Genomic DNA, 21797 nt, shown 5'->3' with positions numbered 1-21797 from the left:
TAAGTGTGGGAGATTTGCATAAGTGGGCTTAAATTTATTTAGGGGCATTCCTTTATTAATATACATAATAAGAAGAGCTTTGGATTAATACAGAACAGGCTGTCAGTTTCTTATTCACATGACCTAGAAAAGCAATTGGCAAGAAAATGTTCTGTTTTGCCTTCAAGTGAGACTGGAAGTATGTGGTTAAGTGTAAATCAAAAATTAGATGTTAAACCGCCTTCCAGGTGCATTTATTAGAGCATATTAAATTATCAAGGGACTCCTTTCAGAATAAGAGATGAAAATCCCTTGATGGGGGTACAGAAGTCATATTTATGTAGGAACTGAGGTGGTTTGATGAGAGAATGATCATGGTTTGATGAGAGAAACAAGGCACACGAGTTTGCTTTTATTCCTTTCCTTGATCCTCCTTTTATTCTATAAATTCATTCAGCAAAGATTATTGAATACCTACCATGTTCCCGGCACCAGGTTAGGCTCTGGTGAACAATAAACAAGACACATTGGGGCGCCTGGGTGGCTCAGTCGTTAAGTGTCTGCCTTCGGCTCAGGTCATGATCCCAGGGTCCTGGGATGGAGCCCCACATCGGGCTCCCTGCTCTGCGGGAAGCCTGCTTATCCCTCTCCCGCTCCCCCTGCTTGTGTTCCCTCTCTCCCTGTCTCTCTCTCTGTCAGATAAATAAATAAATAATCTTAAAAAAAAAATAAACAAGACACGTAAGTTTTCTGCTTTCATGGAGCTTGCCTTCCAGTAGAGATGGATAAAAACTTGGGGGCGGGGTTTGGAGGAACAGAACAAAGGTGAGTGTGGTTGGAGCTGGGTGGGCAAGAGGGAGAGCGATGTGCAGTATACGGGACTTCTCTAGAAGCAAAAGAGGTCCAGATTGCAGTGAGACCTACTCAAGAACAGACAGAAGCTTGGTCTATGGCATTACCTTTAACAACAACATCAGCAGGTAGCAGTTAATGAGCCCTTAAAAGGTGCCAGCAACCACGCCTAAGCATCTGTCGTATTTTAACTCATTTAAACATCACAACTCCACTCCAGGAATTTTAAAACACCTCTACTAAGCTGAAAAACAACGAAGTCAATGTCAGGTTGATAATTATTATTTTTTTTTTTAAAGATTTTATTTATTTATTTGAGAGAGAGAGAAACAGCATGAGAGGGGATAGGGTCAGAGGGAGAAGCAGGCTCCCCGCCAAGCCGGGAGCCCGATGTGGGACTCGATCCCAGGACTCCGGGATCATGACCCGAGCCGAAGGCAGTCGCTTAACCAACTGAGCCACCCAGGTGCCCGTCAGGTTGATAATTATAAAAACTCTTTAACTATTCAGTGAGTTAGGACACAATGACATTAAATTGTTTGTTTTTTTCCCAGTTTCAGTGATGATGTTCTAATTTAATTGCATTAGCACTAATAGATAATTCTTTAACGGAGGAGAGGTATTTTATATTTGATGGGATTAATGTTAAACTTTAAATGTGCCTAGTGTTCTCCCTCCTTTTGATGAAACTGGCTCATTAGCAAATGGGTCCACCGAAGAGCTTTAGTTTGCTCTGTTCACACTATGGTTGTTCATAGTTTCATCTGAGCAAAAGTGGTGTTCTGATGCCTACAATTTTGTTGGCACTCATAATAAACAAATATTATTACATCTTTGCTTCTCTACTGTAAGTTAGCTCACACAGAACTACAGATAGTCTCTTTAGAATTACACAGAGCATGGTGTTTCAGAAGCTTGTGGCAACTTAGAAAATTATTACAATTTCGCACCATTTTAGAAAATAATACTGATTTTTTAAAAAGATTTTATTTATTTGACAGAGAGAGACAGCGAGAGAGGGAACACAAGCAGGGGGAGTGGGAGAGGGAGAAGCAGGCTTCCCGCGGAGCGGAGAGCCCGATGCGGGGCTTGATCCCAGGACCCTGAGAAAATGACCTGAGCCGAAGGCAGATGCTTAACGACTGAGCCACCCAGGCGCCCAGTACTGATTTTTTTTATCCACTTAATATTTACGGAGAATGATGACTGGAAGGAGCTGTCCATCAAAATATGTGCTGATTTGAGAGGACAAATGAAAGTCAGTATTAAGTGATTTAAATGCTTGGTTCAGAGATAGTCTCAAATAGCACCTTCATCACATATGCATCATGGGGTAAAAACTGTGATGGACCCATCTTCGCTGATGTAAGATTGCATTAAACATTACTGTAATTTTTGAAGGTTAGAATGTATTATATTCAGCATTACTTGAACAATGGAGCATGTTGGTCCATATCCAGTAAGACTAGTCTGTTTGTAAACAGAACTTTTAGGTTCAAATGCTCATCTAAACTCCCGCCCCCTGGTTTTTATGAGGACCCTTTAATTTGTTTCTTTCTATTGTTACTTCAACACTTGATTCTTTGGGTTGGTTCCTGGAGAAGTAGATCAGCAAGAGAGAGTCCTAACCTTTGATTGGCAGACATCTCTAGAGTTTTGGTTTATGTTGCTAATATGCTTCATGTCAAGTTGGGACCAAGCTTTCTGATCTATAGCACAAACATATATTATTTGAGAAAAGAGAGAAGAATGAATTGAGACTCTAGTCATCTGTATATATTATTTCCATCCTGGCCTTCCAGTGATAGAAGAAAATCCTCATACTAAGAATAAAAATAACACATCCATTAGTTTAAGAGAAATGAGTTTTAATTTGGTTTTAGGCATTTATTTTTGTGATGTCTAATGACACAGAGAATCTCCCACAACCCTCTAGGGGCTTTGGTTTTTCATGGCTACTAGGTCAGATGGCTTCACTGAGTAGTGAATCTTGCTATCTACAAGACCATCCCCATTTAGGGCTTAGAATCTTCTCGTAGGTGAGAATCACATCTAGGTGAGATAACCTGTAACTCTCCTGGGACACAGGAGGAGTCCGCATATCAGTCCGTTGAAGATACTGCATCCGTTAGGATTGTAGTAATATTATAGCTGATATAATTGTCGAATGATTTAAGTTCTCAATCCCTACAGGATTCTGGGTTCATTTAAAGTCATGTCAGAAGATGGAATTTCTTTAGGAGGCTTGGCACCTCATCTTGATACTGTTGGATTAATAATCAGTTTTGCCCAGATCCTTCCATTTCCTCCCTCCATCCTTTTATTTTTCTCCTCTTCCCTAAACATTTGTTGAGGACCTCTTGCCACAGGCATGGTGCTAATGGAAACACAGACATAAAGAACAAAGCCTGTCCCCTTAGGGAGCTCACAGTCTAGCAGGAAAGGGAAGGGGGTGAGCAAACAGATAAATGACCACTGCAGGAATGATGAATGCCACAACAGAAGCACTCATAAAGAAAGGGAAAACCCAGGAAAGGGCTTAGTTACCTCCAGGTGAGGGGAGGATCAGGGAAGTCTTCCTGGAGGAGGTAACTACTGAGCTGGGTGTTCAAAGGTGGATGAAGAAGAGTTTTCAAGGGAATAGCATGGGTGTGAAACAGAAGAGTTCAGCAGCCCATTCTTCCTTAGCTGGTATACATTCTTACAGATGCCGGTGGGTCATTCTGTGAGTTTCTGTCTTCCCCTGGTTAAGAAATTCCTAAAGAAAATTATTGCAGTTAGGATAGGATCCTTCTGCATAGTAGGATTTTCCCAGCTCTTTGGGGATATAACTCATTTGTTTCCAGGGTGAGCAGATCTGCTTGTTTATCCTTTAAACAGCTAGAGGAAGGTGGAGGTTCCAGACTCCTTACAAACCCAAACCACCTGTAGGTAATAACAGTGTTAGGTTAACAGCATTGCACCATCTTCTATTTCAGGAAGGATTGAAGTGGTTCTTCCTGGGTTTTCATTTGTGAGGCTTCAGTTCTAGGAGATTTTATTCTTTGCACATTTCTCCAATTTTCTTTTGTTCCTAGAAGAGGAAGCTTCTCAGAAAGATAAAGCAGTGGACATATTCCTTGTGAAGTCTTTGGCATTCTAAGGATCCATCTTAACTGCCTCATTTTGGTCTTGACTTTATTTTCAATAGAATTGCCACTAACAAGCCTTATTTTAGTAGGTGGAGTGGATGGCTACCCTTGGGTGATTTGGGCGTGCTGCAAAGACCCCTATACTCCAAAATCTTTCTCTTTCTTACTTGCAACTTATCTGAAAATCTACAATTATAAATTCATTCTTGAAGCCTTTTTGGTTGTCTTTAAAAATCTCAGTAATTTTTAGTACCCCCTTGTACCTTAACTAAGCAGGTATTGGTTATTGGCTCCTTAGTAAGGCAAGCACGGAACTCTGGGAAGGGAAAGAGGTGGGAAAAACAAGATAAAGAATAGCTTCATCCAGGACCAGCTTTATGTTACATGGTCATTATAACATCAGTAGCATTACTCAACACAGCTTGTCACCTGACATCTGCTTACCTGAGGAGACTGCTGTGGGTGAATTCTAGGAGCTTTCTTATCACATTAATAACCTATGTTTATTGACAGTTCTTTCTATCTTGAGAGATTGTCTATGATAATTTGCAAAGTTAATAAACGACATTCTCTGCCTCAATTAGTGTTCCTCTGAGAAGGAAGGAGGATAGTTAATAATATTGATTGGTATTTCCAGTCTACCTTATGCCTCTTTTATATCTTTTTGGATTGAACACAGTACTACTTATGTAACAGGTGCCAAATAAACACTTTTTAAAGAAATGCATTTGTATATTTTTTTGAGGCTCTGAATCACCTCTAACCTGACACACAACTAAAGTAAAACCAAGCAGGCAAAGTAACTGATTATTTTATTCTTATAACTTTATTTTGAAATAGTTTAAGATTCTCAAGAAGTTGCAGAAACAATAGAGCGTTTCTGTGTACCCTTCCTCCAACCATACTATTGTAGGTTACATAGCCATAGCACATTATCAAAACCAGGAGATTGATGTGAGCACAACACAGTACTCAGGTACAGACATTTTTTAGGTCTTTGCCCATTTTTAGAGGCACTTTTTTTTCTGTACTGTTTGAGGGCGTCTTATCATTTGGATTTGTGTTTTTCCCTTCCCAATCAGAAGATTGATACCTTCCATCAGCACAAAGAAACTCCCTTGTGAGAAACTAAATTTTTAAAAGAGAAAAAAACAAATGGAAAAGTATACACCAAACTTTTTATAAGGTCACATTGAATGAATTTTAAAAATGGCATTAATTTCCGAATGACTTCAACTGAGGTTTGAAATCAACTAAAAACCAACTGTTATTCAGTAAAGTACTTGTAAATACAGTATGTGTGGGCTTTTTTTTTTTTTTTCAAAAAAAAATCATCTGTTTTCTTTTTTTAGCCTTTCCAAATATCAGCATCCTTGAAGCTTGGTCGGTTCTGTTGATCAAACTGTAAACTTGTTACCTACTGAAAAGTTCCTCTCACTTCAACATGCTCATCTAAAATTACACACTGATGCATACATATGAAGGTGCACACCAAGAAGTCATCCCTATTCTTGGCAGAAGCACAGGCTTTGAAAGGAGCAGGTGAAGCAGATCTACTTACTGAGTCGCTGGGAAAGACGTCAGGGACACGGACAGGCACTCTTAGCGCTTGCAAATTCCCAGTCGGTTTCTGTCCAATAAGTACCAGGAGAGTAACCGGGGGGGAGGTGATGAGGTTCTGATGCTGCTTGATGTCATCTCTTTGGAGCTCTGTGCATTATGGTTTTTTCACCTACTAGGGCAGCAGTAGGGAGGGAAAAGCTTTTGTTGGGTATCCATCTTTTTACCCAGCTGGGAGAGTAAAGGAGAGGCATTAGGGAGCTGAGAAACATTCACCCTCTTCCCAGACAAGACATACTCCTTCCTCTGTCTTCAGAGGCAACTGCCACCCGAGGTGGGACCTTTAATTTTAGCTTTAGTTAAGACCTATCCCCCTCTCCTTTGAAATCGGCCCTGCGGCAGCAGCTGCCCCACAAAGTTGCCTTCCTGCTGAGCTGCCCGGTTCCTCGTGTGTCTGCTAATTACACAGCGGCCGTCACTGTAGACAGTACCAGTCTGGGCTTCTGCCATGATTTCAGCTCATCATGTTTTCTTCTTCTCAAGTCCCAAGTGCAGAGGGTTCATGCTCCCCTACCCCAGGTCAACATTTGTACTCTGGTCCTAGCTTCCAACTAGAATGCACTTAGAACAATTGAGAACCCACCAAAGAAGTATGATCACATGGTCACAGCAGTATACAGACCTTTCCTGTTCCTGTCTCGGCAGCTGAGCGTACAGAGTTCCCACCACGTTTGTCCTTGAAAGTTGGGCTCAGGGAGCACCACACTTAATAACATTTAAAGGGAGAGCACAGTCTCACAAATGGCCCGCTCCCTCTTGCTGTCTTGACTCCAACCAAAAGAAGGCTGCACCCCTCAAAATTCATATTCTCAGCAGCCCTCTGGGATCTGATGAAATCTAAGTCTCTAAAGAACAACCAGTTCATCATGCTTATAGAAGCCTAGATGCACATAGGGTTTGATAGGACATTTAAGAGGTAGTGGAGTATGATGCTTGGTAATACTGCTAACCAAGGTCTTTAGACAGTGAGCAGAGAAGGTGTTAGTTGTAACTCCTGTACATGCCTGCGTGTGTTCACATGTAATTTGTCTGTCATTGTTCGCAAGTGTCTAGTATGTACCCTCCCTTCAGGGTACTGAAATTTGTCCACTGTATATACATTCTAAGTCTAATTTAGAGACTGCTGTCCAAAAAGCAGAGAGAATGGCTTCTTAATAGGGTAGGTCCTTTCCAAAGATGAAGAGAGGCATGCTCTGTGACACGAAGACTGTAATGATAGGGAGGGTCGGGGTAGGAGAAGTAGCCACGTGGTTAGGTGGCTGCTATAGCAAGACTGTGGGTAATCCCTTTCCCTAGGGAGCCCTGGCAGCATCCTGCCCTGAAGAAGGGGCGTTTTGCAGGATCTTAGGATACTTTGTGCTGCGACAATAGTTTTTATCTTATTATCTGCGTTGGTGGCTTTTTTTCCCTTTGGAATTTAATTTGACTAATTAACCTCTTTGCTTCCACATGCTCCTGCTTCTGATTCCTTCTCCATAACATTACCAGAGTTAACTTCCTACAAAACATAATGGCCTTATTCTCCTGCATTTAAGTTTCTGTCAACTCCCTGTTTCCTATAGGATAAAGACTAGACATGGGGCGCCTGGGTGGCTCAGTTGTTAAGCGTCTGCCTTCGGCTCAGGTCATGATCCCAGGGTCCTGGGATCGAGCCCCGCATCGGGCTCCCTGCTCCGCGGGAAGCCTGCTTCTCCCTCCCCCACTCCCCCTGCTTGTGTTCCCTCTCTCGCTGTGTCTCTCTCTGTCAAATAAATAAATAAAATCTTTTTTCAAAAAAAACAAAGACTAGACATGTTGCCACTGAGGTGCACAGATGCCTCACAGTCTCCGTCCGACCCCGTTTCTTGTCGATCCTACAGTCTACTTAGGCTCCAGTCATATGGCGCCCCTTCCCTCCATTCTCAGAGTACACTGTGCACTTTGGTGCCTCCAGGTTTCTGTCCACACTTATCCCTCTGCTTCAGTACCTTATCCTGCCTCTGTCCCTGACAGATTTTACTCATCACTCATAACCTACTTCAAAAGTTAAGCAGAGGCCACCTTTTTCGGAGCCCTTTGTGTCTTATCCCAGTTTCTTATCTGTATTTGGCTACTAATGATTGTAATAGCTAAAATGACACAGCATTTTCCATGTGCCAGCCACTAACAAAACAATTAACATTTACTAACTCATTTATTCCTCTCAACAATCTGAGGAGGCGGGTATTCTTTGCATTTTATACATGAGGAGTCTGAGGCCCAGAGAGATTAAGTAACATGCCTAAGGTCCTATGGTAGAATTTGGAAGCAAGGCACTGTTGCATATATGCTTCCAGAAATTAAAATCTGGGTAGACTCCTCTACTAAATGGAAAATGACCGAAGAACAGGAACCATGTTTGATTGAATTTTATGTCCCCCAAACTAGCCTAGTGCCTGTCTCAAAAGAACCTCGGAGAAATTTGTTGAATCAATGTACAGACTGTTATGGTTTTGTTCCAAACTATAATCTCTTTGAAAACATGTCATTCACCTTAAGCCTTTAGGTTTCCAATCAGAAGGAATGAGTTGTAACCAAGTGGAAGCAGCTGTATCTTGAGGCGTGTGGAGGCTGGGACAGGGAGCGGCTCCTTTGTTACGCGCATCCAGCCACACGACACAGCGGCGCCCGAGTCTTGGTGGATGGTCAGCTCTCAGAGAGCATGTGAGGCTGAGATAGCACCCTGCTATCCCTGTGTCCCCCCTCGGGGCTGTGATCACACCTGCAGGGGAGAAGGCTGAGCTCCAGGAGCCCATTTTAAGAGGAGTGCCCGTTCCTCCAATCAGAGCCAGGAGGGAGAAATTGTGAGTTAGGGCTAGACCACACCATCCTTTGCGTTGTGTTCAATGTGTCAGAGATCACAAGAGGCAAAGGGGGAGGAGAAAAGAAAGCAGATGTGAAGCAGGCAGTTCACAATAAGGCAGTTCTCAGAGACCCCATGTGGCCTTGACATCAGAGGGGCACTTGATGGGCTCCTGCTGAATCTGTACTATTTTTATTCCTTTAGGAAAAACTTTTTTTTTTCCTCCTGATCAGTCGATTTTGATAAAAACACTTTCGGGGAGTCTCACCTGTAACTAAGGTTTTGTGGAATGGTCAAGGTATATGTGGATGAACTCTCTTCTGACCTGCCATGCATGCTGGGATGAAGAAAAGATGGCGCCCCTTGGGAGTGGGTTTAAATTCAGGGTCATAAGTTCCTTCCTGGGGTGGTAGTTGCATAGAGTTACCTACTCTGCGCTGCCCTGAGCTTTCACGACCGTGTTGGGTGGCTTCACTGCCATGTTATACCTTGGGAATTACCATGAGTTCTGTAACCAAAGTGTTAAGGATGTTGGCACTTAACTGTCTCTTATTTATCTGACCGGCTCAGCTCTGCTTGTATAACGAACTGTAACCACAAGAAATCATGGTGTGTATCTTTATGTAACTGATGCCTTGCTTCTCCTGAATTTTCAGAACATCTTAAAAAATTATGGTTAATGTTAAAGACTCTAGAGGTTATTTGTTGAAGCAACATACATTCTAATAAGACATGCATTCGAAAGGATGGCCAGGGAAACCATCTCATCAACATGACGACCAGTTCTGTCCTCGCCTTCCCTCCTCTGTCTCTCCCCTCCCCATCCCCTACACTGCCTCTTCTTGTGTGTAATGCCAGGGCTCTGTACAGTGTTCTGTTTAGAGTGGTTGGAACATTTTTCTGCCCGTGTCTTTCATTGCTGAAGTAACTCACCTCTCTCATATCGACTCTTACCCAGGAGCCGCACTGCAGACTCTTTGATGTAGGTCTTTTCTGCATGGCAGCTAAGGCCAAGCTGTGGTTTTCATTGCATGCTGCAAGCTCACCCTTTCGGTTGTTGCCTCCAGGTTAACCAGATCCTTTTCCTGCACTGCCCGTGCATGCTGCGAGCTTTCCCCCGAGGCCCGGACCTGAATGTAATGAGCACTGGGCGCATGTGTGGGATTGAAGCAGTAAGTGTTAGAATACACTGAAGCGCTGGGATTTAGGGTTTTCTTTGGACATCTTCGTGGGCCCCCAATTTGCTGTGATGCCACGAAGGCCACCCTGTCCCTTGAAAACGCAAGACTAAAACAATGGGAAAGAGAAAAATAAATCTCCTGTTTTTAGATGTATGCTGAGCAAAGGCTAACAACATGGAATTTAGAAGCAAGGGCCAGTTTTCCAAGTAACCATTTACCTGACAGTCAGTCCTGCAAATTCCCAACTCTGCGTGGATGTGCTCCAAATTACAAATTATTATGGTGCCTTATCACATCTTTCTGAACACTGTTATCTAGTTTGGTTTTGTTTAGAGCTAATGAGATTAATAAATGTGTATATTAAAAAAAATCTCTTAGGCTAACTGTCCTGAAAAATACAGTCATTGGCCTTTGTCTTAGTTTATTGTGCAAACAGGAGTGCCAATTCAACTTTAAAAGATGTCAGTGGTAGTACAATAAAGGAATACCATATTCATCAAAACATGTTGGCATTGCATTCAATATTACTGATTAGTAATCGTGATCATTTTCTCTCATTGAGATATATTTTTGCCTTAGGGGTGTCTAATGACTGCTTTTAAAACTGCTTTTCTTTTTTTTTTTTAACATTTTTTTTCCTGCTCTTTTTTTTCCTCTTTTTTATTCTCAGAATAAACTGTTACAAAAATAATTGTTAGGCTCTTTTTTTGAACTGGATTTTTTGTTATTTCCCGTAAATAGATGCTTTACATTTTAATACATACCTTGGCTGTCATTTGAGAACGATGACAGGTGGGTATTACCAGACTCTAATAATCCTATGGCAGGAATAAGAATTCCTAGAGAATTCTTGGTGGAACCAGCTTGCTAGAGCCTCTTAGATTAAAACTCTGCACTAAGCAGTCATAATGACACAAAATTGGAAGCTTCATATCTTGTGTTTTATTTTTCCTCATGAATCCTGAGTTCCTCATATCCAGGGGATTTAGTAGGTTGAAGCTCTTTCCACAATGTTTTTTCCCTTATTCTGTGAAACATATCCTATTCGCCCTATAGAAATAGACTTTGCTTAGAATTTCATAACATGTTCTTTTGGTTACCAGTACAAACGCCCTTTGAATGGAAGCATTTCCCTTTTTGAAAGCTTAGATGGAATTATAGACCTATGCAGAGCAGGTGATCCTGACCAGCATGATGACATGCTCTCACTTTACCAGAGCTTTCCTTCATCTGGGGGTTTGGTGAAGGAAACAACTCATTCTTCTCTTTGGGGTTCTTCAGTAAAGGGACCCACTCCTTTTTCTCAGAAAAACACAGTGCTTCCAGATAAAATGAAAGGATTTCTGAAACCCAACATAGAGAGGGGTTAAATGGATCCATTTATGGAGACAAAAGAGAGAATCATAAGAAGTCAGCTTCCTAGGGGCATCCTGGGTCCCTCACAGACCTTTTATTTTTACAGTGAGGGGGGAAAATGACTCTAGAGAAAATCAAAGATATGGCAATAGAATTAAAAAGGGGAACTGCAGAAAGAAGCAAGGAAAAAGAAACTTTACCCCAATGAGCACACAATTCATGATATTACTTTCTGAATGGATACAGAAGTCAAGTGGACACCATTAATATGGTGGAAGGAGCTATTATTTCTGAGGTACGAGCAGGACAGTTTTGATAATAAGTGATTTCCAGTGCTAACCAGAAGCAAATGGGAAAGAAAAAGTGAAGGAAAAGAAATGTTCCTGGAGGTAAGAAGTTATTTCCATGAAGTAGTTAAAGAGCAAATTAGAAGAGTATATACTTGAAGATATGATTGTATAATCATAGGGCTTAACAAGCCATTACCATTTTCTGTGTTAATGATGACAATTTGTCTCTAAAGGTAACTTGTCACCTCTGATTTTCCATGGTAATGTTGGTCCCCACTGCCCAGGTCACTTTATGGCATTCCTAAGGCGTGACTCCTGTTTTGGACTCAGCAGACTCATGACTTCTAATCAGCAGCATCTCAGACTCTCCTTTTTGGCTGTGAGGCTGCTGGGCTCCCAACAAAACTCCTAAATAGGAATACTTACAAAACTTCCACGCCTCAGCTGTCAGCCAAAGACAGAGCTAAGACACGGCTATTTAATTTTCTTGTGTAATATAAAGGTGTAATTGTTTTCTATGCCAGATGTCAGAAGAACGTGTACCAGGTCTTTCTCAGTGTCTTCTTAAAAAAGTTCTCAACCAAAAAGAAAAAACCAACCTCAGGATATCAGAAACAAAACTATTATAATTATCCTTTAGCATCACATATAAATTCATGTGTAGCTTTTAACAAATGCCAGTGTCCTGGTGGTGAGTATGTATGTTATGTGACAATGTTTTCTATTCTTCAAAGTGAAGCAAAGCAGATAAATGGAACCACTATTTCCTTACCTAATTATTTTTTCCCTAATGCTCTCGAGCCTCCCCAGGTCAGTACGAGGCAGGTCTCCAGCATTGACACTCTTTGTCATTGAAGCTCTTCAGATGAGACCACCGAGGAGATGTGTGCTATTCTGCTTGGGTCCAGATGTGGCTGGCAGATAGCAAGATTGAAACTGTGACAGATCTAGGTCTCTTTGGCTGCTGGCAGGAAATTGGAGTTCCATGAAGGGAACAGGAAAGGGATCTGTCTCCTGCATCCTCATTACCCCCATCTGATTAGGCTATCAGTCTGGGACCCAGAGCAGGCTGGGCCTGGCTGTGTAGATTTGGGAGTTTTGGATTTCCCACTTTAAATCCTTGCAGGTAGACCCATAGCAAGGAGGCATTGCCAAGGTCAGGCTGCTCAGGTGTGTCAGGATTACATTAAAGCCAGGGAGGTGGATGGGGGTGGGAGCATAGGGCATAAGCTAAGTAGGAGACTAGTAGGATGACCAGGAAATACCCAGAAGAATCCAAGACAAACATCAGGACAAGAAGGCTCAAACAGGAGAATTTTGAAGTCTGTGCCCAATAACAGCTCAAAGAGATCCCACAGTGATTTGGAAGACTGTTATACTGTGGGAATCCCAACCCACATGCTCAACCTTAGGAGCCCCTACCATTCTCTATGCAATTATGAGACCTTCATAGTTTATTTGGGAAGCCTTGAGTCCGAAGTGCCTTGAAACTGTGCCCCTAGGCTGCTTCCTCATGGTTGCTCTCTCCTTAAGAAATGGCGACACCAGACAATTGCCCCCCAGTGTCTAGGAGCTGACTAGTGGTTATTATGGGCAAGAGATGATTGTCTATGGGCCTCTCGGCACATGTGTGGCAACATTTAATATCCAGTAATGTTAGGATGAATCCTCTTTTCTTGCTTCTTCAGGTCTACATTTTTGTAGGCATGAGAGTAGTTTGGCTTCAGGGGTCAGAGCTACTGCAATCCCTCCTCTCCAATCCCTCTCCCCCCATTGCCAGGCAATGTGTCTGGGTTCCCTGCTCTTCATTCAGACCTGGAACTTCTTCTCTCTTCCCTCTTCTCCCCCTTTCTAATCACTTCACCCAAGCGATCCTATTTTGTGGATGGTCCCAGAGTGAGGTTGGGGTTGGATAGAGAGCATACATTTCTGCTGGAAGGCTGTGGGTATGTGCCGTGTGTGCGCATGTGTCCCCATCCACATGTACCACTCACAATTGTACATTGACCCTGCCCTTGAAGAATTCTCAGTCTGTTTTGTAGTATTTGTGTGTGTGTGTGTGTATTTGAATTTTCTACTTCATCACATCCCTCTACTTGGTAAACAAGAGTTTACGGAAGAAGAGATGGCTGGAGTCAGTGGAGGTAGAGAAATAAGAGTAAGAAGCAATCGGTCATGGGTTCTCAGACAGTTCAGTGAGAACCAAAGCAGCACTCATTTGGCAAGACTCTGTTTCATGTAGTAGCTTAACTCTGATTTATTACATAAAAGTTGCTGGCAAATATGAACACTAATTCCAGTCTGGTAACAGCTGTGATTGAAATAATTGTAGTCTGTAGACAAATTGGAGAAAACAAGCATTAGTGGGTAGGTTGTCTTGGACATCATTCCAAGAGTCCAACAGTGAAGAAATACATGATCTTACAGACGTAGAATTGGAAGAGATATTTAGAAGACATATGACTGGTTCCTTCCCCTGCCTCTCCTCCAGATTCATGGTAAGCCAACCAGGCAAATGAAACTCTCTCTTCTGCTAAAGACCCGGGAAAAGAATACACAACCTCCTGTGGCCACTCATTAAAGTGACTCATGGCTTTCTCTGTCAGGAAATCTTGGTTAATTATTTAATATTTATGAGACTATGTGGCTGCCTTTATGGAAATATAATTTCCCTGGTGTTCCTTCTTTAATATTACCCAAATGAAGTGCTCTAATATAGAGAATGACACCAGATGTTAGCTCACTGCACAACCTATTGGGCATTTGAATTTTATTACAGCATCCGATAAGGAAGCAATAAAGCGGGTACAAATGGAAAATTAAGTGTGAAATAATTGATTCTATCAGTTTTTGTTCATTTGGATGATTGCCTTTTTTGGCATTTTTCTACAAACAGTCCTTATCTATCACTATTGTTATTACCTTAGTTTTAAAAATAACTATCACCTCTTCAGCACTTAGTCTTTACTCGATATCCGATTTCATTCTTGCAACAACCTTTGCGGTTTGTATCCTTATCTCCAGTTTACAGATGAGAAAATCAAGTTGTGGAGTTCAGATTATTTGTCTACGATTATACAGCTAATAACGATAGAGCTGGAATTTTAACTCTTCCATTGAATTCCAAAACTACCTAACTGCTATACAAGCTTGAGGTTAACTTCTCAACTCCATCAGAGAAAATTGGGGCATCTTGTGGGTCATCCATCTTTAATTCATCCAGACGAATAACTAGGAGTTATTTCTCAACAAGCAGAGGAACTTACCCTCAGCAGATGGGGTCAGATTCCATGATGCCACTACCCCTCAGGGGCCCCGGAAGCACTTCTGGGGATTAGTAATGTCCCGTGATGCCCACATTTTTGCTTTTGATTTACTTATTTGGGTGCTTAAATGGATAAAAACATACAGAATGAAGATGAGAAGGAGACCCTAAGCTCGGATAGCATCTTGAAATCTTGTGAGAAAATTTAGAGGAACTCTATCAGAAAGTGACAGAGATTTCACCATCTGAGTTTCATGAAAACAGATTATCAGTGTGTTTCACTGAGAAATCCAGTGTGTAAGAAACTGACATATTTTTTTTTTTCTCTTCATCGGCAATCTATGTAATTTTGTTTGTCTCCTTGAAGAATGCTTAATTATTAGGACCAATTATTCGGGTAGATACCCTGAGCCGTACAACTGCTCTGAAGTCTACTGCTATCATTCTTCCAGGATTCTCTATAACAGTCAGAGCTCAAGAAGACAGAGAACATGGGATCCCAGAGCAGTAAGGGTTTATATACCAACTTTTCATTTGTTCCAGTTCATTTCAACATGACCCTAATGAGGCATATATTTGTGGCTATTGGCTCACATCTCGTCAACTGAGTGGAGGCAGAATTGGAAGTCTGATGTTGTCAGAAAGATTAATAGACCTGTTGATACAAACCCATAACTGAAGATTTCCCAACAAAGCCATTTAACTAACTGGCTTGGGATCAAGTAACAAAAATGTTTTCTATTCACATTAGAAACATCGCAAGGTCTAAAACAAGTGCTTTAAGATTTAGAAAGGCTCCTTTTGAGGTCATTGTCATTAGTATTGATTAATGACTGAATGCAAACTCCCCCATCAACAATAATAACGTCTTAGAAGATACCTACTCAGATGTTCTGGGATAAAGTCAAGATGATGGTCAACAGGAGAAGCTGGCTTCTGTTTGATAAAAGAGATAAAACCTACACAGGTTATTGAATATATGCTCCACTCAGTATAAACACTAAAAGCACCAACATTGGAAAGACAAGCTCTTAAGGACATAACTCTAACAAGGTAGTTAAAATGGAGGTACTAATGAAAGCTAAAGGATAGAAAGCTTTCAACTTGGATCCATTCAAGACCTGGGGTGCTGTCTAGGTTAGAAGACAACGTTCTATATAAAGATTATTACTTTCTCAGTGATTAATTACTATCTTGTCATTTGCACTAAATCCACTATTACTATTAACTTAGAAGGTATTTTTCTGAGACCTAAAATTATATGAATAATAATAATACCAATAATTTGGAGTATATTGCAAAGAATTGCCTCCCTTTAAAAATATTTTGCTCTCATAATATTCTGACCAGCTAGGTGCTTTTATTTCTATTTTGCAGGCACTTTGCTTATCCAGTATATCCAGACATTATTAGAAAAACATCCAGTCATTTAGATTTCCTCCCTTTCGGTTGCAGATAGGTTCTGTAGTATCCATGGCTATATGATGCTATCATTTTTCTTTACTTCAGTTGAATGGAATGGGATGCAAAACTTTACTGTCTATTCCATAATTAGAAGTGTTCTCAGTATCTAAACATCATCCATTACTATATCCATTCTTGTTCTTTTAGAATAAGAGAGGACAAGAGAAAATTAGGGCATCTTGAGGGTTATCATCTTTAAGCAGATGAATAACTAGGAGTTATTTCTCCACAAGCAGAGGAACTTACCCTCAGCAGATAGGGTCAGGCTCCATGATGCCACTACCCCCTCAGGGGCCCCAAAAGCACTCCTGGGGATTAGTAATGTCCCGTATGACCGTCTTTACAGAGCAGGGTTAGATACAAGTTGGACAGGTCAGCTTCCTCTGAATTTTCCCAGACCATTCAACAAACACATTAAATTTTTCTGGGGCAGTTTCACCTCCTCTATAAATCAGTCAACCCTCATTGTTTTTGAAAAAGCTCCATGCCAGGGTCTGTAGATAGTAGATGCTACATCTTGTGTTTTTTTGTTGTTGTTTTGTTTTGTTTTTTACCTCTCCAAGGATGTTGCAGTTCTTCTGGAGAAGTAAGGTGGTATGGCAGGAAGGATATTGGGTCTCTGTCCCAACACTTCCACTTAGCTACATGATCTTGCGTAGGTTTCTGAGCCTCTACTTCTCAGAAGTCTGCAAAATGAGGATTATAACGAACTGTCTATTTTGCCAAGTTGTAAGGACCAAATGCAATAGTGTGTGCAAGCTCTATACAATGCCAGGTATTATTATATTGGATTAGATGAGAATCAGCATTATAAGACAGTTTGGAATGCCTTGCTCCTAATGCTATAGGAATTCAGAGATGGGAGAGGTCAGTGAGGCCACGAGTAATTTACTGAGCTATGCCTTTCTGTTGGCTTTGAGGGTTGCCTAAGGTTTAAACACAAAGATGGAGGAGCATTTGAAGAGGCCACAGCAAAAGCATAGATTTAGAATTAGGAACATGTGGGTCACATTCATGAAATAAGGAAGGTAACAGCTCATCGTAGCAAAGGGCTTGGCGTGGAGCAGATGGTAGAAAATAAAATGGGACATGTAGTGAGGCTGGGTTTCAGAGGTTCATCACAGTCAGGGTTAGAGCTGATGTATGATGCAGGAGGGAGCCATGATAGTAGATGAATGACATCTTTTAATTAAATTAATCTGGCAACATTGCAGAGGTGAGACTAGGAGAAGAGTCTGGAATCATTAAACTTACTGTATTGATTTATGTCTGTGGTGCTATCTGGTGGTCCATAATCCTGGTGGGAATTGAGAAGGCTCCATCCAATTTAAAAAGGGACTAGCCACAAGAGCGAGGAGAATTCAGATGTTAGAAATTATTTCACAAAGTGCTATTTTGTTCCTCAGTTAGTCCCTTCCCTCTCATGTGGTTATTTATTAAATCATCTCAGATATTTGCTGCTGCTGTTGATGTCCCTAAACTGCTTAACATTTTGTTGTCTCATAAATGATGGTCTCCGTAACCTCTCCCCATCTATACTTCATTTTTCCTTTTAATCTTAAACTAAAGATGTGCTTCTCAGGCACTCTGTTAATTAGAATCTCGGTGGTGAAGCTCACATAGTGGTGGTGTAATTACTTCTCTGTATCGTCTTAATTTTTTCCCCCCTTGTTCCCACCTGGAAGTGAAAATATCTGTTCAACCTCTTGATCTCAGCAATTAGTTAAGTGGTTTGCAGCTGGTTATCTGGGGGTGGGCTCAAACGTTTAATCATCTCTGCTCAGGTCTGAATGGGAATCTTCTTGAGAAGCAACACCTGTAATTAGTGTGTAGTTGCAAGAAAGTGCTTCTGGAACAGTGGTTCTCAAAGTTTGGTCCCCAGACAAGCAGCAGTATCTGGGAAGCTGTTAGAAATGTAAATTCCCAGGGCCCCACCCCAGCCCTACTAAATCAGAAACTCTGGAAGCGACCTGTCAATGTTTTAATAAGCCTTCCAGGTACATGCTAAAGTTTGAGAACCACTGTCGTGGAGAAATATCTCCACTAGGTTGAGCAGCCAGACTCAGGGAGTTAGGAAAACAGACTTCAGAAAACACCAGAGTTTAGAGGCTGAGAAGACAGGGCAATTACTACCCTCTTGGTGATGATGCAGATATCCAGAGGAACACCTGCTGGAAGTGAGTTTTTTTTTGTCCTTAGTCCCTGCCCCTTGAAAGAAAACCTGGCTAGCCATTGTTTGCCCTGTGCTTTGGAAAGACAAGGTCTTAGGTCAGTTTCAGGAAGGACTATTGGATCTTCCCGCTCAGGGGTCTTCATTGGATATTATGTTGTTAAATAGATGAAGAAAGAGATATATTTGCCATTCTGAGTGAGTCTCCTTTTCCTCTATAGACGTCTAAATACTAAAGATGTGCTTATTGGATGGTCAAGAGGAAATAAGACAACTCTCCTACACTGAATATTTAAACCACAAGCAGCTCTTTATTGAGGTTCTTTTGAAGGTGTCCTAATCATAGAGTCCTGGTGAAAACACTAAACTTGTGTAAGGTTTTAGTATCACATTTGACCCATGGACTGTGGGAGTCTAAGAATGAGGAGTCCATCAGCTTACCAATTATCTTGTGTCCTCTAATTGGTAAATCATTAGTTTAACCAGGAACAATTTAGGGAAAGTCCATTTACTACTGCCAGGATCAGAACCAGTATCCCTATTTCAGTTCTTAAAACTCCACTTTTTTTTTTCTATTGGCAACATATATCCACATACAGCCTATTCGGACGTGGGCATGCCTCGTAAGAACGGCAATCCAAATTTAAGTGTGTACTTCGGAGTCACTTTCTTTTGTGTTAAAAAAAAAAAAGTGATTTCTTTTCTAGCTCTTGAAACTTCTGTGTATCTAGACAGGGAACTCTTATTGTACATGAGAAGGAGAAGCAGTTTGTATTTCATTTTCTACCCTACAATGAGCATTAATCATTAAGATAACAATCTCTTTGGGAGGAAAATAAATCCTGGCTGATATGGCCAGCCCTTTTATTGTTGAATTATATATTTTCTTTTTATAAGATCAGTGAACTTCTCTGTGGGTTGTTTCCATTTAGGGAATGAAATGATGGGGCTTTAGAATCTCCACTCTGTGGTCTCTGATTGTGTGAGTTTGTAGACTGCAGGCACTCAGAAGATTTATCTCAGAGGGGATCCTGATAAACAGTTCTATTGCCACTTGAGAAAACTAGGCAGGACATTTCTCCTTGGACTCTCGTGGCAAGCAGGAAAGAGCTAAAAGGGATAGAAAACAGATTTCCCCATCACTCTGGTCCTACCTGGGTCACAGAGGCTGGGCCTCTTTTATCCCAGAGTTTTCTGCTTCTCTTCGTCTCTTATATCTTAACAGAGCGTACCCATATCATTGGCAAGCTTCAGCCAGAGGACAATCTGCTAGCACCAGCAGCATAGTGTACTCCTTTTCTTTTTTCAGCCTAAAGTCTAGGACTCAAGGAATACTATGAAACAGTGGTTAAATCAGTTCAAAATTTTTGAAAGAGTATTAAGGAAAAGGTTTGATATGGTTTCAGCTCTGTTCTCTGTAAATCAGGGATGCTGTTGAGGTATATTTTTCAACACAGTGTCCTTTAGCAGAAAGCCCTCTCATTGCTGCCTTTGCATATGGGCAATAGAGGAGGGAACAGCAGGAATTACAAGGAAGGAAAGGATCTATGGGAAGAAGTTGCTACGGTCTGATTCCTTACGTTCTTTTGAACATATGGAGGAAAAGGCCATTTATGCGGAACCAAAATATCCTCAATGGCATTGAGCTAACATCTTTTCCCCTACTATCCCATTCCCTTCCACAGCCTAGCAAATGTTTTACCTATTAGATAGATTTTAAGTTTACTACAAAATTTACCACAAAGGCCATGGAATTAATGGGAGCTAGGAAATTCACAGGACATCCAAATATATTGTGTGGGCAATAGTAAGGTTATTGTTTGACCTTGGTGAAGTGATAGTGGGTTTTCCATAGTAGACTTGGGAACGAAGACTTTCTCTCTGTCCCTTTGACTATGACTCTCAATCTTGATGAATATGAATTTAAATGCACAGTTAAGTCACTCCTGGTACAAGTAAAAACATGAGTGCAGCATTTACCAACAGAGCTTCCCACCCTCACTCTTGATCACTCTCTTACACACACACACACACACACCATTCATTTATCAGTAGTACATCATACCAGTGGCTTATGTAGCACAGAGATGCATTGTCTCTTCCCTTGGAATCTGTAGTGGATTTCTGGTCAACCTAGTTCATGTACTTCTTTTCACTGTGACTAGAGAAGCTAAGAACTCTGACACCTGTGGACCTTGCGGGTCTTGTTTTTGACATGAAACAAAACACCATCCTGGCTTGGGGATTGCAGAAGTGTCTCTTATTAACTCTAGGTCTGGATTTTCCTTTTTTCATTTAAATTAATACCCAAGTAGGGGAGGAGGTAAAGAGCAGTGGTTTAGCTTTTGTGCTCCTCACTCCTTCCAGCATTGGACTAAGCAAATTCCATGCTGTCTTCCCTCCCGCTTCCCCACCTTAGCAAAAACCTAGGAGTTGTCATTTCCTTTATAAAAGAAATGTTTTTCAGCGTTTGCTTTTCCTTTAGTCTGCTTAGTTGGTAAATGCAAATGTAGGTAACCTGCTCCTCCCCTCCCCCCCCATGCTTGTCTGGAGGTTTTCCCACCTATTTGTGATTTAGGAGATGACAAAGGGCATGTTTGACTTGTAATAGAGATGAAGAATGGATAAATTCAGTGCATGTAATATGATTGGAGAGTCCCATAGACCGACCCACCATGCCTCTATGTGGGCCCTGCATTCCCATACTGCACAGATTCCTGCCTGTTGAACAACCAAGCATTGTCCTCGCAGAAGTACAACTATACTAACTGGTATTGCGTATAGCAATTCCCAAAGTGGTGGTACTCGGAAATCCTCCATCCTGCACTTCTCAAGCTAGCCCTCTCCTGGCCCAAAGGTCCACGTTGCTTTCCATCCAGGGAAAGTATTTTGCTTCTCCCCATACTCCCTCCTCTTTCCCCACCTCATCCTCTTTATGTTTCTGGCCTGAGTGTTACCATTTGCTTACTGATAACAGTCTACTATGAATTTTCATTCACAGCTTTGAGATGCTTATGAGGCTTTCCTGCTTCCCACCCAGCCCCAAACTTGGGACTTTTCACACACTGATCCTCTGATCAGTTTGACATGGGAAAGCCCATGGAAGCCATGTACCAGTTTGTATAGCAGTACCCTTTTAAAAAACTGTCTACTCTTGAACAAAGTAGAGTGTGCTGGGGGTTCGAATTGGCTGCTTGACACACACAAAGCCAATTAACTTGCATGCCAAAAAAAAAAAAAAAAAAATTAACCCTTAGAGTACTGCTTCAACATTTTGGTTTAATGGTCTTGAACTTCACCAGTTGGGCAATCCTTCTTTCTCCAGATCAGAGTGCTATATATCAAGTCCGTACTTAGTCTAGCCAGAACATCAACCAGGATCCTCTCCTCCACAGCTTTCCTGAGATGCTCCTGGGTCCTTTATTATTCATCAACCGATGGCTTTCAAGAGGTCTCAAACACAGCCACTGAGTTTAACTGAAAATGGGCTCTACTTCTAATGTGCTAGAGGGTGTGAGGGACTATTTTGAGCTTTGGTATATGTCCTCTAAAAGAAAGAAGTCAGTTCTTTAAGGGTTAATGTGAAATTAAGGAATTTGATGGTCTCTCCTGCTTGTCCTTCCTCCAAGGTATCTGCATGATCCTTTTTAGATTCTTAGCTCAAGTGT

The 21797-nt window shown here is 41.4% G+C and overlaps 1 protein-coding gene across 16 annotated transcripts in view; it reads left to right on the top strand.

The window, feature by feature from the left end:
- KCNMA1 (potassium calcium-activated channel subfamily M alpha 1) overlaps nt 1–21797 on the top strand; it is a 728164-nt gene that overhangs the window by 407367 nt on the left and 299000 nt on the right. The window lies entirely within an intron of this gene.

This window comes from Neomonachus schauinslandi, chromosome 6, assembly GCF_002201575.2.
Source record: "Neomonachus schauinslandi chromosome 6, ASM220157v2, whole genome shotgun sequence".
Lineage (NCBI taxonomy): Eukaryota > Metazoa > Chordata > Mammalia > Carnivora > Phocidae > Neomonachus > Neomonachus schauinslandi.
The sequence above is the reverse complement of the archived record's forward strand: the minus strand, read 5'-3'. Positions and strand labels throughout refer to the sequence as shown.